Here is a 14,812-nt window from a genome sequence, read left to right as displayed (position 1 = left end):
TAGTAGCAAATAATTGGTCCCAGAAGGCTCAGTGATGTGCCTAAGGCCATGCTGATGGCTGTCTGTCCTTGGTATTCAGCCGGTAGAGAATTCCTCTTCCAGAGTGACTTGTTGACAGCCCAGGATAGGTTTGTGTCCCCTCAATATACTGGGCTATGTGGAGAATGGAGTACCTGTCAGTCTTTATAAAGTACTGGTCTCCAGGTTGTGTAAGAATGAGTTCTCTCCATGAGTGCAGCTATTTTCCTTAAAGTTTCCAATTTTCTTTTTTTTTTAATTTTTATTAACATTTTCCATGATAAGTTTCCAATTTTCTATGATAATCACCTGCTCCACCCCACCCTGCCTCTGTCAGACCTGCTGACCACTAAGCCCCCCGGGTCTCCACCAAGCTCAGCATTGGGGTTACAGGCACGCGTGGTCATATTTGGCTTTTATGTGAGTGGAACTCATGTCCTCATGCTTGTTCAGGAAGCACTCTTTCTTATCCACTGAGCCATCACCCCAGCCTGGGGTTCTGATGACAGCACCTAGAAACAGAACCTAGAACTTTAGTCTGTTTCTTTGATAAATGTATCAATAAATAAATAAAATGTAGGCCTGATGTGCACTCCAGCTTGTTTTGTTCCCAGACACGGCTCTTTTCTTCCCCAGACTTGTGTAACATGGACACTAGCACAGTTACTATAAGAGCAACAGCTTTCCAGATGCAGGGAAAGCCCATCTTTTGCCTTGTTTGGGGAACTGGACTTTTGTGGTCAGGAGAGGGGGGTACTCCAGGCCTTCAAAGCAGGGGGATACTCAGGTACTGAGGCAGAGAGATATCCAGCAAGCTCCTGGCCAGGTGGGCCTTCAGGTCTATCCTCACTTTACATTGCCAGTGCTGATATTTAGAAAGCAACCACTTCATCCTTTTTTTTTTTTTATTTTTAGTTTTTGATTTTTTCAGGTAGGGTCCCACTCTAGCCCAGGCTGACCTCTAATTCACTATGGAATCTGAGGGTGACCTCGAACTCACAGTGGTCCTCCTACTTCTCCCTCCCAAGTGCTGGGCTTAACGACATACACCAACATGCCCGGCTCACCTTTTATTTTATTTTTTATTTTTTTGAAACACAATGACTTTATTGATATCTTACAATCAAATGTTGCTAGCTAGTGTTACTCTCACTCATGCATCATTTAAAATACAGGACACTTCTGTAGTTTCAAATGATGCGTCATATAACACACAGAGTTAGAACTAATATGCACCCTGATTAATTATGTAAACTGGTAATATTTTCAAAAATGCATAACTAATAATTTGGTTCCTTTCTTCATAAAATGGAAATTTAAATATTTCTCCTGATAGTCTTGAGGTTATCATTATGTTAAGAGTAGTGCAAAGTGTGGCACATGTAGTTTCTAGAAAGGTCTCCGACACACCTTTGTTTCAACAAACAAAATGTGCACAGCACAGTCAATGCATGATAGAAAGCATGTTCGAGTCCCAGGCAGCCTTACAGGGCCACCTCAGTGGGCTTCTGCATTATATCATTCATGGCATTATCGATTAATTACATATGACATACTTTTATACAGTTTTAACCCTGAAGAAAAATAAGTTTGAAAAAATTATTCCAGGTAGCCATTTGGTTTGCATCAGGAGAAATCAAACCTCCCAGAGTTTATCATCTGCCAGGTTGGAGTCATTAGCTTGAGTGGCGCCTCAGTGGCGTCGCATTTCACAGTGACTTTCCCAGGTCCTGGCAGCCTCCTCTCCCGAGCACTGCCGTGATGCAGCCGTGAGCACTGCCGGGATGACCCTCTGGCTTTCCCCTCCTCTTTCCTGGATTAACTGTTAACTCTTTCTCCAACCGCCTCCCATTTTAATTGATTATGAATCCTTTCAGCATATCCCCCGAGAGTCCCATGAGTGGCAGTTCTGGAGATGGGAAGTCCAGTGGGGGAAGACTGGGGATCGGAATGTCCTTGGCCTTCCCGGTGTTTGTGGCGAACTTCTGCCACGTGGAGGCGGCTGCGGATGGCTCTGAGTGGGGGGGCAGCTCCACAGCTCCGACTTCTCCAGCCAGTCGGCGTCCACGTCCAGCTCCTTCTCCACAGCGCCTCTCACAAGTCTGGCCTTGAGCTGCCTGTTCTCGCTCCCTAGCCTTTCATTCTGAGCCACCAGGAGCTCCATGGCGTCAAGTCTGCAGTCTTGGTGGGCTGCTCCTCTATGATGGTTTTCTCCTCCTTGGGGGCTTTGCTGCCAGTACGCGGCTCTGTTGGCGCACTCTTTTGCTGAAGTAAAAATGGCAGTGTGGCTGGATCCCTGTCGAAGACCCGCTGGACTTCAGGGAGGTGTTGCTCTGTGGCAGGGCTGTGCTCCTGAGGCAGATGGAGGCCCCGGCCCCCCGCCGCCTCCGCAGAGCGCTTGGGACACGCGGCAGCAGCGTCTCTGTCTGCGCTCTGCGACGCCTTCAGCCGCTCCTCACGCTGCGCCCGCTTCCACCTCGCCTGGATAAGGAGCAGCTGTTGCATGTGGCTGTCCCTTTGCAGTTCCAGTGACAAGTGAGCCTGCTCAGACTGGGCCAGCTTCATGGCTTCAGAGAGATACGCCGTAGCCTTTTTGTGAAAAGAAATTGCCTCTTCGTACTTCCCTGCAGCTAACAACCGGTCTGCTTGCCTGCTCTCTGGTGAGCCAGGTTGGGGGGGGCGCTTCCATCACCTCCATAGACGCCGAGGCGGCCCGAGGAAGCGCAGCGGCTGCACCCGCGCACACGGACGGCGGCGCCCACGACCCGCGGCTCCCCTCGGAGAGCCCGAGCCCCACGGCCGGCGCGCAGCGAGCGCCCGGCTCACCTTTTAAAAGAGGTGACTACGGGCCACCGAAGCAGACTGGACAAGGCCACGTTAAGTTGGACAGAGCAGGGGCTGGAGGACAATTTAGACCTGGGAGCAAGGACTTACTGTGCACCCAGTACCGGCCCACACTGGAAATGCATGTAGTCGCCAGGAGAGAACTGTGAACGGGACACCTGGAGCCTCCAAAAGTACTTGTAACACCTATTCTGGTGTTTCAACCACTAGAGCCTGCAGGGAGGGAAGAGTGAGCTCACTGTGCAGGGAAAGGCAAGAGAGGCTGGATCCAGCTGCAAACTTGAACAGTCTCCTCTGTCATCTATCTCATTAGGAAGGCGCCTACTGTTTCAGCCTCGCTCTGGAGGAGAGAAGGAAGTGTGGTTGGTACAAGGCTCCTGCCCAAGGCCGGGGCCGGTGAGAAGAAGCAACAGGCCTCAAAACTGTGGTTCCAGTACTGGGCAGCAAGCAGGAGGCTCCAGCCTCATGGCCTCTCTCAGGTCCTGCTTGTTGGTCACCTCGACGACAGGCAGGTCAGGGCCATTGTCCAGCAGCTTGTGCAGCTCCTGCAGGGCGAAGGGTGACCGCAGCCGGTCACCTGAGTCCACTGTAAACTCCAGGACATCCATCTCATCCCCAAACTCCTTCCAGTAGAAGCGCAGGGTCTGACTGCCACGAATTTCCACGGGGGAAGCCGGGCGGTCCCCTCACCGATGCGTCCCGCCGCCACCGCAGTAGGTTTCCACTCCGAGCCGGCGCCACGGCGCCCCCAGGAGTCCAGCGCAGCCAGAACAGGGCGCAGGGCGGGCATCTCACACCAAGCTCATTTTTCAGTTTTTAGCACAGGCTGTCACTGTGTAACCCAGGCTGGCCTCGAATTCACAATCCTCCTTTCTTAGCCCTTGGAGTGCTGGGATTACAAACTTCTATTGTCATGTCTGGCTGGGTTTTATTTATTGACTTTTTATATTTATTTATTAACTTGTTTATTTTGGGTTTTTGAGGTAGGGTCTCTCTCTAGTCCAGGCTGACCTGGAATTCACTATAGAGTCTCAGGGTGGCCTCAAAACCATGGCAATCCTCCTACCTCTGCTTCCTAAGTGCTGGAATTAAAGGTGTGTGCCATCACACCTATCTGGGTTTTTATTTTATTTATTTATTTTTTTTGGTTTCTCACTGTGTTTTTTTAAAAATTTTTTTAATATTTTAAATTTTCATTAACATTTTCATGATTATAAAAAATATCCCATGGTAATTCCCTCCCTCTCCCCCCCCCCACCACTTTCTCCTTTGAAATTCCATTCTCCATCATATTACCTCCGCATCTCAATCATTGTACTTACATATATAAAATATCAACCTATTAAGTACCCTCTTCCCTTCCTTTCCCTTTCCGTTATGTCTCCTTTTTAACTTACGGGCCTCTGCTACTAAGTATTTTCCTTCTCACGCAGAAGCCCAATCATCTGTAGCTAGGATCCACATATGAGAGAGAACATGTGGCGCTTGGCTTTCTGGGACTGAGTTACCTCATTTACTATAATCCTTTCCAGGTCCATCTATTTTTTTCTACAAATTTTATAACTTCATTTCTCTTTACCTCTGAGTAGAACTCCATTGTATAAATGTGCCACATCTTCATTATCCACTCAACAGTTGAGGGACATCTAGGCTGGTTCCATTTCCCAGCTATTATAAATTGAGCAGCAATAAACATGGTGGAGCATGTACTTCTAAGGAAATGAGATGATTCCTTCAGATATATGCCTAGGTGTGCTATAGCTGGGTCATATGGTAGATAATCTTTAGCTGTTTTAGGAACCTCCACACTGATTTCCACAATGGCTGGACCAGATTGCATTCCCACCAGCAGTGTAGAAGGGTTCCTCTTTTTCCACATCCCTGCCAACATTTATGATCATTTGTTTTCATGATGGTGGCCAATATGACAGGAGTGAGATGGAATCTCAATGTAATTTTAATCTGCATTTCCCTGATGACTAGTGACATAGAACATTTTTTTTAGATGCTTATATGCCATTCATATTTCTTCCTTTGAGAATGCTCTATTTAGCTCCATAGCCCATTTTTTGATTGGCTTGTTTGATTCCTTATTTTTTAACTTTTTGAGTTCTTTGTATATCCTAGATGTTAATCCTCTATCAGATATATAGCTGGCAAAGATTTTTTCCCATTCTGTAGGTTGCCTCTTTGCTTTTTTCACTGTGTCCTTTGCAGTGCAAAAACTGTAATTTCAAGAGGTCCCAGTGATTAATCTGTGGTTTTATTGCCTGAGCAATTGGGGTTGTATTCAGAAAGTCTTTGCCAAGACCAATATGTTGTAGGGTTCCCCCTAATTTTTCCTCTAGCAGTTTCAGAGTTTCAGGTCTGATGTTAAGGTCTTTAATCCATTTGGACTTAATTCTTGTGCATGGTGAGAGAGAAGAATCTATTTTCATCCTTCTGCAGATATATAACCAGTTTTCCAACACCATTTGCTGAAGAGGCTGTCTTTTCTCCAATGAGTATTTTTGGCATTTTTATCGAATATCAGGTGGCTGTAGCTACCTGGACTTACATCTGGGTCCTCTATTCTGTTCCACTGATCTACATGTTTGTTTTTGTCCCAGTACCATGCTGTTTTTGTTACTATGGCTCTGTAGTATAGGTTAAAATCAGGTATGGTGATACCACCTGCCTTATTTTTGTTGCCCAGTATTATTTTAGATATTTGAGGTTTTTTGTGATTCCAAATGAATTTTTGAATTGTTTTTTCTATTTCCATGAAGAATGCTTTTGGAATTTTGATAGGGATTGCATTAAATGTGTAGATTGCTTTTGGTAAGATTGCCATTTTCACAATATTGATTCTTCCAATCCAGGAACAGGGAATGTTTCTCCACTTTCTAGTATCTTCTACAATTTCTTGCTTGAGTGTTTTAAAGTTCTCATTGTAGAGATTCTTTACTTCCTTGGTTAGGTTTATTCCAAGGTACTTTATTTTTTTTGATGCAATTGTGAATGGGAGCGATTCTCTGATTTCACCCTCTGTGTGTTTGTTGTTAGCATATATGAAGGCTACTGATTTCTGTGTATTTATTTTGTATCCTGCTACATGGCTGTACCTTTTTTTTTTTTTTTGTGGTTCCAGTTCTACCTGTGCTTTCTTGTGTTAACTAGTTTTTGAGTATTGCTTGTTTTTTCTAGGTTCCTTATATGTGTGCTTTTCCTTTTCTTCAGCATGGAGGATTCTATCGAGTATTTTCTGTAGAGCTGGTTTTGTCTTCAAATACTCCTTTAACCTGCTTTTGTCATGGAATGTCCTTATTTCTCCATCTATTTGAATGGATAACTTTGCAGGATAAAGTAACCTTGGTTGACAGCTGTTATCTTTCAGAACATGGAATATATCACGCCAAGCCCTTCTGCTTTTAAAGTTTGTGTTGAATAATCTGCTGTAATCCTGATGGGCTTGCCTTTGTAGGTAACTTGATTTTTCTCTCTAACTGCTTTCAATTTTTTTTTTTTTTTTTTGGTTTGTGTGTTTGGTAGTTTGATTATAATATGGCGAGGAGAGGTTCTTTCCAGGTTTTGTCTGGCTGGGGTTCTAAAGGCTTCCTGTATCTGCATTGGCACCTCTTTCCCAATTTGGGGGAAATTTTCTTCTATTATTTTGTTTAAGGTGCCTACTATGCCTTTGGAGTGGAATTCTTCTCCTTCTACTATGCCCTGAATTCTTATATTTGATCTTTTCATAGTGTCCCGAAATCTTGAAATTCCCACTCATACTTTTCTATAAGTTTGTCTTTCTCTTTGTTGGACTGTATTAGATCTGCCACCTAGTCTTCTAGCTTAGATATTCTGTCCTCTCCTTCATCCATTCTACTGGTGAGATTTTCTACAGAGTTTTTTATTTCATTAACTCTATTCTTCATTGCTAGTAATTCTACCTGGTTTTCTTTATTATTTCTATTTCCTTATTTATGTCTTGTCTAGCCTTCTTTATTTCATTAAATTTTTGTCCTGCGTCTTCATTGATTTCCTCTTTGATGCCTTTGATTTCCTCTTTGATTCCTTTGATTTGTACTCTGACTTCTTTGAACATATTTATAATCATCCTTTTGAAATCTTTCTCAGGCATTTCATCTAACTCGTTCTCACTGGAGGTCATTTCTGATGCATTAATACTGTTAGGTATTATATCGTCTTGCTTTTTAGTGTTTCTTGTGTTATAGTGTATACTTTTGCATCTTGGATTAAGTTAATGCTTGGATTTTCTAGCTAGGTGGGTATTCTTAGCTGTATCAATTGATTTGATGTTATATATTTTCAGGGTAGGAGCTTAAGGTGTTTGGTGTGGCTCTTAAGACTCTCAGAATATCTACAAAGGTGTTCCTAGGGGTTGAGTTTCCCTGCTTGTGGGAATATTCAAGTAGGCTGAGTGGAATAAAATACAGGTAGATTCTAAAATTTAACTAAACACTGTACACATTCAATCAAAAACAGCCCCAAGTATGTATGCCAGAGTAGTTATTATAACAACCAAGATCCTCTATCAACAAAGAGGTTAAGATTTCTGGTCTGTTGAGGGATCCAAGTCAGCTTGTGACTAAGTGAGACCCTTCCCTGGTGCAATCCCAGTTACCTTGGATGATTTTGGTCTCAGTCAAGTTCTATCTGGGTTGTTGGGCTGCTTTTCTGATTTCTGGAGCTGGGCACTGGCTTTTCCTGCTGGGCAAACCAAGCCTGCCAAGTGTGGCCCTGCAGATCAGCACCCCCAGTGCTGGAACTGCTGCTGCTTTTTGGTCCACCACTGCTGCTGCCTGTGCTGCTGCTGATGTAGCTGCCACTGCTGGAGCCACTGCTGCTGCTGAAGCTGCTGCTTCTGGGTGCACTGCCGCTGATGCCACTGAAGCTACTGCTGCTGTGTCTGCTGCTGCTGTGTCTGCTGCTGCTGCCGCTACTGGATCTGCTGCTGCTGGGGCCGCTGTTACCGGTGCTGGAGCTGCTGATGTTGCTGCCGTACTCTGCCCCTGCTTGGGTCCCACTGTCGGCTCAAGTTGGCGTGGCCGGGTCCCGGGACCACTGCTCTGTTCACTGAAGCTGGGCACAGGCAGTGGGGGAGGGGAGGGAGCCGCAGCTGCTATGGTTCTCTCGCTGTTCCATGTGTTCTTCTACCTTGTGGTCTTCTCCACCGTTGCTCACTGCCATTCTCCCTTCACATTTCTTGAGTTGTAGAGAGCACCGGTGTGAGTGGAATCTCCCTGCACCTGGGTTTTCCTGTGGCTCGAACTGAGCCACGGTTGGCAGAGCTCCTGGGGCCGCTTTTTCCGGCCTGTGCAGGGTCTGGATGCTCTGGATCTCTCCTACTTCTCCGTTGCCGCTTCAATTTCCTACACACCTCACTTTTTAGTAAAAGTGTGTATTTTGTTGAGTTTTTTTGCTCTTTCTCCCCCCTAGGCTGCTGTGGCGTGGTACCTACATCGCCATCTTAACTGGAATCTCTGTGGGCTTCTTGTATCTGGGTGGGTCTCTGTTTCGCAAGATTTGGAAAATTTTCTTCAATAATTTTGTTGAGTATGTTTTCTATGCCTCAGTCTGGATTTCTTCTCCTTCTGGTATGACCATAATCTGGATATTTGGTGGTTTTAGAGTGTCCCATAGTTCCTTCATAATCTGTTCACCTGATCTTTTGAACTTAGCAAAGTTTTTGGCCTCCCAATCAATTTCTTCTGTCCTATCTGCCAGGTCACAGGATGACTAACTCTGTTGGTGAGTGGTTCTAGATATGTTTTCATAAATTCTATTTGCTTTTTGTTTTCTGTTGTAATGTTTTGCATAGTGTCCATCTCTTTTTTGAGATATGATTTCAGTTCAAATTCTGATTTTCTTGATGCTTCTTGTAGTTCATTCTTGCATTTGATCATGTCTTCATTAAGCTTAATCATCTGGTTGTTGAGGTTTTCCATTTCTTGACTTACCTTCAATTTATTCATAGCTCTTTGGAGGGTTATAATATTTTCTTCCATCAAGTTAAGCCTACTGTTAAAAGATGAATGCTCTAGGAGATGATTCTGTTCAATTTCATTGATAGAATTGTTGGTTCTTTGATAGTTTACTACGAAATCAGTGATTTTTTTTTTTTTTTAAATCAGGGTCTCATTGGTTGTTGTTTTCATTTTGGGAATGAATTTCTGTTGATTTCTCTGGAGGCTTCCATAGTAGGTCTAGGCATCGTTGGGGAATATCTCTCAGTTTTCTGACTTTTGTTGGCTTTTTTGTGTTGTTGTCTACCCATTTTAGGAAGACTCTTCATTTTATTGAGGAGGAAGCAAATTTGTGTCCTTTGGCCCATTCACCCTCTGACTCAGGTGAGCAGGGATGTTGGTACTTAGTGTCCAGTCAAGATACCAGAGCAAAAGGCCTGATTCCACAGCTCACACAGGAGTCAGGACTCCCTGAGCAAGGCACAATGGGACTTACTAGGACCAGGGGACTAGGAGGAATAAGGTAAGAGGGATCTGGCCTACTTTGTGCTGAGCCCTCCAGGACATGGACCAGTGCATGGCAACCTAGATAGGGGAGGTGGGAGGAGCCTACACACTGACTGGGCAGGGAGTGCAGACCTGGGCTGTGGGATGGGGCAGAAATGGGTCCAGCTTACTCACTCCAGACTGCCTCACCCACCCACACTGACAGCACTTATTGACAACTTCTATACTTACAGACAATAAACCATGATAATTCCTTCCCCTCCCTTACTTTCCCCTTTACAACTCCACTTTTCACCACATCCCCTCCCTCTCTTCATTAGTCTCTCTTTTATTTTGATGTCATCAAGTGTAGTGCTTACTGGGCAATTTGGTGAGCATAATATATACATTTAATGAGACAAGAGCAGACATTATACTCCTAAGTTTCATGACCTCCTCTGCCATAGGCTTTTCATTAGGTTCTCAGTACCCATAGAGCAGGCCTCAAGTCCAGTTAGAGAGCAGTGGTTTCCCCTAGAGCAGACATTCCACTATTGCATCCATTTGGTCATTTGGCCTAGTTGGCCAAATTTGAGGCTTCCGGTGTCCAATGTTTACAACCCTGATGACTTCTGTCTCCTGTAGGACTGCAGGCAGTGCAGCTTTTTCCAGCTTTCAGTTGGTGGAGGAGGTTTTCAGCTCAGTCCCAGCTTGATTTCTTAGTGATCTTACTGCCCAGGCATGTAGCTCTTACCATCTGTTTCTTGTAGGAAACCAAGGGCCTTGGAGGCAGCAGAGAGCTCCCTAGCCAACAACTCACTGGAAGGTATCCCATCTCTGGCACTGAAAATTTTCTAGTAAAAATCTATGGCTTCTGGATGTGCTATTATCCAAAAAAGTAGGCTTTCATGTGTCTTATTCTAAATATCTGGAATTTTGATTGACCCTCATCCCACTCCCCCCCCCCCGCCCCCCGCTCTTTTTACTCAATTTCTTCCCCTGGCCTCACTTAGGCCATTCCACTCCCTGTAATCTGTTATTCTATTTACATATATACAATGCCATCTCCTCAAATCCTCCCCTCTCCTACCTCCTTTATAGTCTTTTATAGCTGGCTGGCCTCTGCTACTGATTTCAATCTACTCATTTGTAGCTAGGATTGACATATGAGGGAGAACATGTGACATTTGGCTTTCGGGCCTGGGTTACCTACTTAGTATAATCCTTTCCAGATCTATCCATTTTCCTGCAAATTTCATAATTTCATTGTTCTTTAGCACTGAATAGAACTCCATTGTGTAAATGCACCACATGTTTATTATCCATTCATCTGCAGAGGGACATCTAGGCTGGTTCCATTTCCTAGCTATTGTGAATAGAGCAGCAATAAACATTGTTGTGCAAATATCTCTAAGGTACTGAGAAGTGTCATTAGGATATATGCCTAGGCGTGTTTTAGCTGGATCATATGGTAAATCTCTTTTTAGCTGTCTCAAGAACCTCCACAGTGATTTCCACAATTACCATACCAGACTATGTTCCCAGCAACAGTATAGAAGGGTTCCTCTTTTTCTGCATCCTTGCCAATGTTTATTGTCATTTGTTTTCTTGATGATAGCCATTCTGATAGGAGTGAGATGGAATTTCAAAGTAGTTTTAATTTGCATTTCCTTGATGGCTAAGGATATAGAACACTTTTTTAGATGTTTATATGTCATCTGTGTTTCTTCTTTTCAGAACTGTCTGTTCAGTTCTGTAACTTATTTATTTATTGGGTTGTGTGTTTGCTTTTTTAATATTTCATTTTTAAGCTCCTTATACACCCCAAATATTAATCGTCTGTCAGATATATACCTGGCAAAGATTTTATTCCATTTTGTCGGTTGCCTCTTTGCTCTAATCATAGTGCCCTTTGCTGTACAAAAGCAAAATGCCTTTTTTTGGGGGGGGGAAATCAAGGTAAGGTCTTGCTCTGGCCCAGGCTGACCTGGAATTCATTCACTATGTAGTCTCAGGGTAGGCTTGAAGTCATGGTAATATTCCTACCTCTGCCTCCCAAGTGCTGGGATTAAAGGCGTGTACTACCATACCTGGCTTAAAAGCTTTTTTTTTTTTCTCCCTTTTTTAACTTTTTAATCAACAGCTTCCATAATTCTAGACAATAAACCATATTAAGTCCCTCCCCTGCCCCACTTTCCTCCACACAAATTCACCCTCCATCATATCACCTTCCCCTTTCAATTACTTTCTCTTTAAATTTGATGTCATTATCTTTTCCTCCTAGTATGAGGGTCTTGTGTAGGTAGTATCAGTCACTGCAAGGTCATATATATCCAGGCCATTTTGTGTGGAAGATTGCAGTGTGAGCACTATTACCCTTCCTTTGGCTCTGACATTCTTTCCACCACCTCTTCCACAATGGAGTCTGAGCCTTGGAAGGTGTGATAAAGATGGCTCAGTGCTGAACACTCCACTGTCACTTTTTCTCAGCACTATGGTGGCTTTTGAGTTTTCCTAGTGGTCACTGCCATCTGAAAAGAGAAGATTATTTAACCAAAAGTGAGAGTAGCATTAATATATTGGTATGAATTCTAAGAGAAGTGATTGCAGGGCATTTTGGTGGGCATAATATATGCATTTAGCCAGACAACAGCAGGCATTACTCCCCTAGAGCTCATGATATCCCTTTCCATAGGCTTTTGATTAGGTTTTCAGTATATGCCTCTAGTCCAATCAGAGAGCTGTTGGTTTTCCCCATAACAGATGTGCCACTATTGCACTAGGTGGAACATTTGGCCTTACTGGCCAGTCCTAAGGCTTGCAATGTCTACTGCTGTTTATCACCATTGATGATGTCTCTCTCCCATGGAGCTGCATGCGGCATAGCTTTTTTCAGTTTTCTGTCAGCTGGTCCACAGGGCCGAGGTTTTCAGCTCAGTTCCAGCTTCATTTTTCAGTGACCTGCAGTCCAAACATGTGGAGTCTTCAGCAATACAAAAGATTTTTAATCTTATGAGATCCCAAGGGTTGATTAGTTATCTTACTTTCTGAGCAACTGGGGTTCTATTCAGAAAGTCCTTGCTTATTCCTATATGTTGAAGTGCTTCCCCTACTTTTTTCCTAGCAGTTTTAGAGTTTCTGGTCTGTTATGAAGGTCTTTGATCCATTTGGACCTGATTTTTGTGCATGGAGAGAAATAGGGGTCTATTTTCATCCTTCTACATATAGATATCTAGTTTCCCCAGCAACATTTGTTAAAGATGCTGTCATCTCTGCAGTGAAGATTGTTGCATTTTTGTCAAAATCAGGTGTCTATAGCTGCTTGTGTTTACATCTGTGTTCTCTATTCTGTTCCATTGATCTATATGTCTGTTTTTGTGTCAGTACCATTCTGTTGTTGTTACTATGGCTCTGTAATGTATCTTGAAATCAGTTCTGGTGATACTGCCAGCCTTATTTTTATTGCTCAGGATTACTTTGCCAACTTGATGTCTTTTGTGCTTCCTAATGAATTTTAGGATTTTTTTTTCTATTTTATTGAAATCCCATTGGAATTTTGCTAGGGATTGCATTAAATGTGTAGATTGCTTTTGGGAAGGTTGACATTTTCACCGTATTGATTCTTCCAACCCATAAACACAGGATGTCTTTCCATTTCCTAGTGTCTTCTGCAAATTTCTCTCTTGAGTCTTTCAAAGTTTTTATTGTATAGACCTTTTGCTTCTTTGGTTTGGTTTATTCCAAGATACTTTTTTATTTATTTATTTTGACACAATTATGAATAGGAATGTTTTCCTGATTTTATCCTCCATACATTTGTTTTTGGTATCTAGGAAGGCTACTGATTTCTATGCATTAAGGTTTTTAACGTGTCTGTCTAGGTAACATGTTAGACTGGGTAGCAGGAGGCGCTGTAGATCAGTCTTGATCAGACATTGTGTTCCATTTTTGTGACAGCTTGGGTCAGGGTGAAATGGCATGTGGAGTGGTATTTCTTGGTTCTCTTTGAGCCTTAATCCCTAACTGAAACTGCTTAAAAAAGCTAGCTTTCTCCTATCTTCCTTCATTCCCCCATCCTGACATGAAACTCTAACTACTGTTAAAGGGAACAGAACACACAGACTAACTTCTTCAGGCTGAGTGGGGCCATAGGATGTATGCAGCAGTTAGTCTCCTTCAGAGGGAGGCACTATTCTAGAGGCCCAAGAGAGAAACCTGAGAGCCAGTTGGATATCATCATCAATGTGTAGGTTTTTTTTCCCCATCCCTGAAAAAACAAACAAACAAACAAAAAACCATTTAGGAACAACAATAGCATTATAATGGTTCAAGGCAATAGGAAGTGGTCTTGTGCCATTAGAACAAGGCAGAAGATTAAGTGGAAACTTGGCAAAGGAAATCAGAAACAATATCTATTGAGAGATTTATTTTCTTGTTTGAAAGGAATTTTAAGTTTTTTTGTTACATAAGAAGCCTCTTGATAGTAGCCTAGGTCTTATGATGAACCTGTATAGGTTTGGCTGTCTTAGCTAGACTGATTTTTCCCTCAGTGGCCCTCAGTTTCTAATTTATATTTACTTCCATTAGAGGTAATCATATCATTGCCCCAGGGAGCCAGGAAAAGTCTCTGACCTAGCTAGGAGATCTCACCCCAGTAGTGGGAAGATTTTGATATAATTAAAAAGCATGGTAGAAAGGCTGGAGAGATGGCTTAGCGATTAAGCGCTTGCCTGTGAAGCCTAAAAACCCCGGTTCGAGGCTTGGTTCCCTAGGTCCCACGTTAGCCAGATGCACAAGGGGGCGCACGCGTCTGGAGTTTGTTTTCAAGCTGGAAGCCCTGGCGCGCCCATTCTCTCTCTCTCCCTCTGTCTTTCTTTCTGTGTCTGTCACTCTCAACTAAATAAATTTAAAAAAAAAAGCATGGTAGAAAAGTAATTCTTCCTAGTTACAACTGAGAGAAAAGTAGAAGTGTCTGGTCATGGGCTTTGCCAGAAATGCCTGCCACCGTCACTGTTTGGGAAGAGAGCTGGCCAGGGTTAGAGAGTTAAGACTGATATTGATGCTCTAGTGGCTAGAAGGACATACTGGGATTCCCCTCCATCTTTGGAATTTCCTGAGGATCCTGCAAGGTGATGGAGGCTTGAGTTGTGGGAGCCAGAGGCGAAGCCTTGGGCCCCTTTATTCCATTTAGACCACTGGTGGGATGGGCTCTGGCCTTGGAGGTCTCTGCCTTCAGGAACAGTTGGCTTTCCAGTAGTCTCCTTGGCATAAAGGATGGGACACAGGTGGAGGTCTCCTCTCCAGAAAGTTTCTCTTGAAATATCCTGGCTGACCAAGAGCTCTTTTTTTTCAGGTTTTTTTTTTTTTTTTTTGTAAAGCAGTTATTAGAGCCAGAGTCCTCCTTCTTTGATCAGCCCTAAGATCCCTATTATAGGAAACTGTGGTGGCTGCTTCAACCACACTATATAGAGTACTCTCAGGCTTTACTACCATTAATT

The 14,812-nt window shown here is 43.5% G+C and overlaps 1 pseudogene; it reads right to left on the bottom strand.

Annotated features, from left to right (window-relative positions):
• Positions 1-1,871: 1,871 nt before the first annotated feature.
• LOC123461717 lies at positions 1,872-3,470 on the bottom strand (annotated as a pseudogene).
• Positions 3,471-14,812: the final 11,342 nt, after the last annotated feature.

The sequence above is a fragment of the Jaculus jaculus genome, chromosome 6, assembly GCF_020740685.1.
Source record: "Jaculus jaculus isolate mJacJac1 chromosome 6, mJacJac1.mat.Y.cur, whole genome shotgun sequence".
Taxonomy (NCBI): Eukaryota; Metazoa; Chordata; class Mammalia; order Rodentia; family Dipodidae; genus Jaculus; species Jaculus jaculus.
This window is presented reverse-complemented; position numbering and strand designations above follow the sequence as displayed.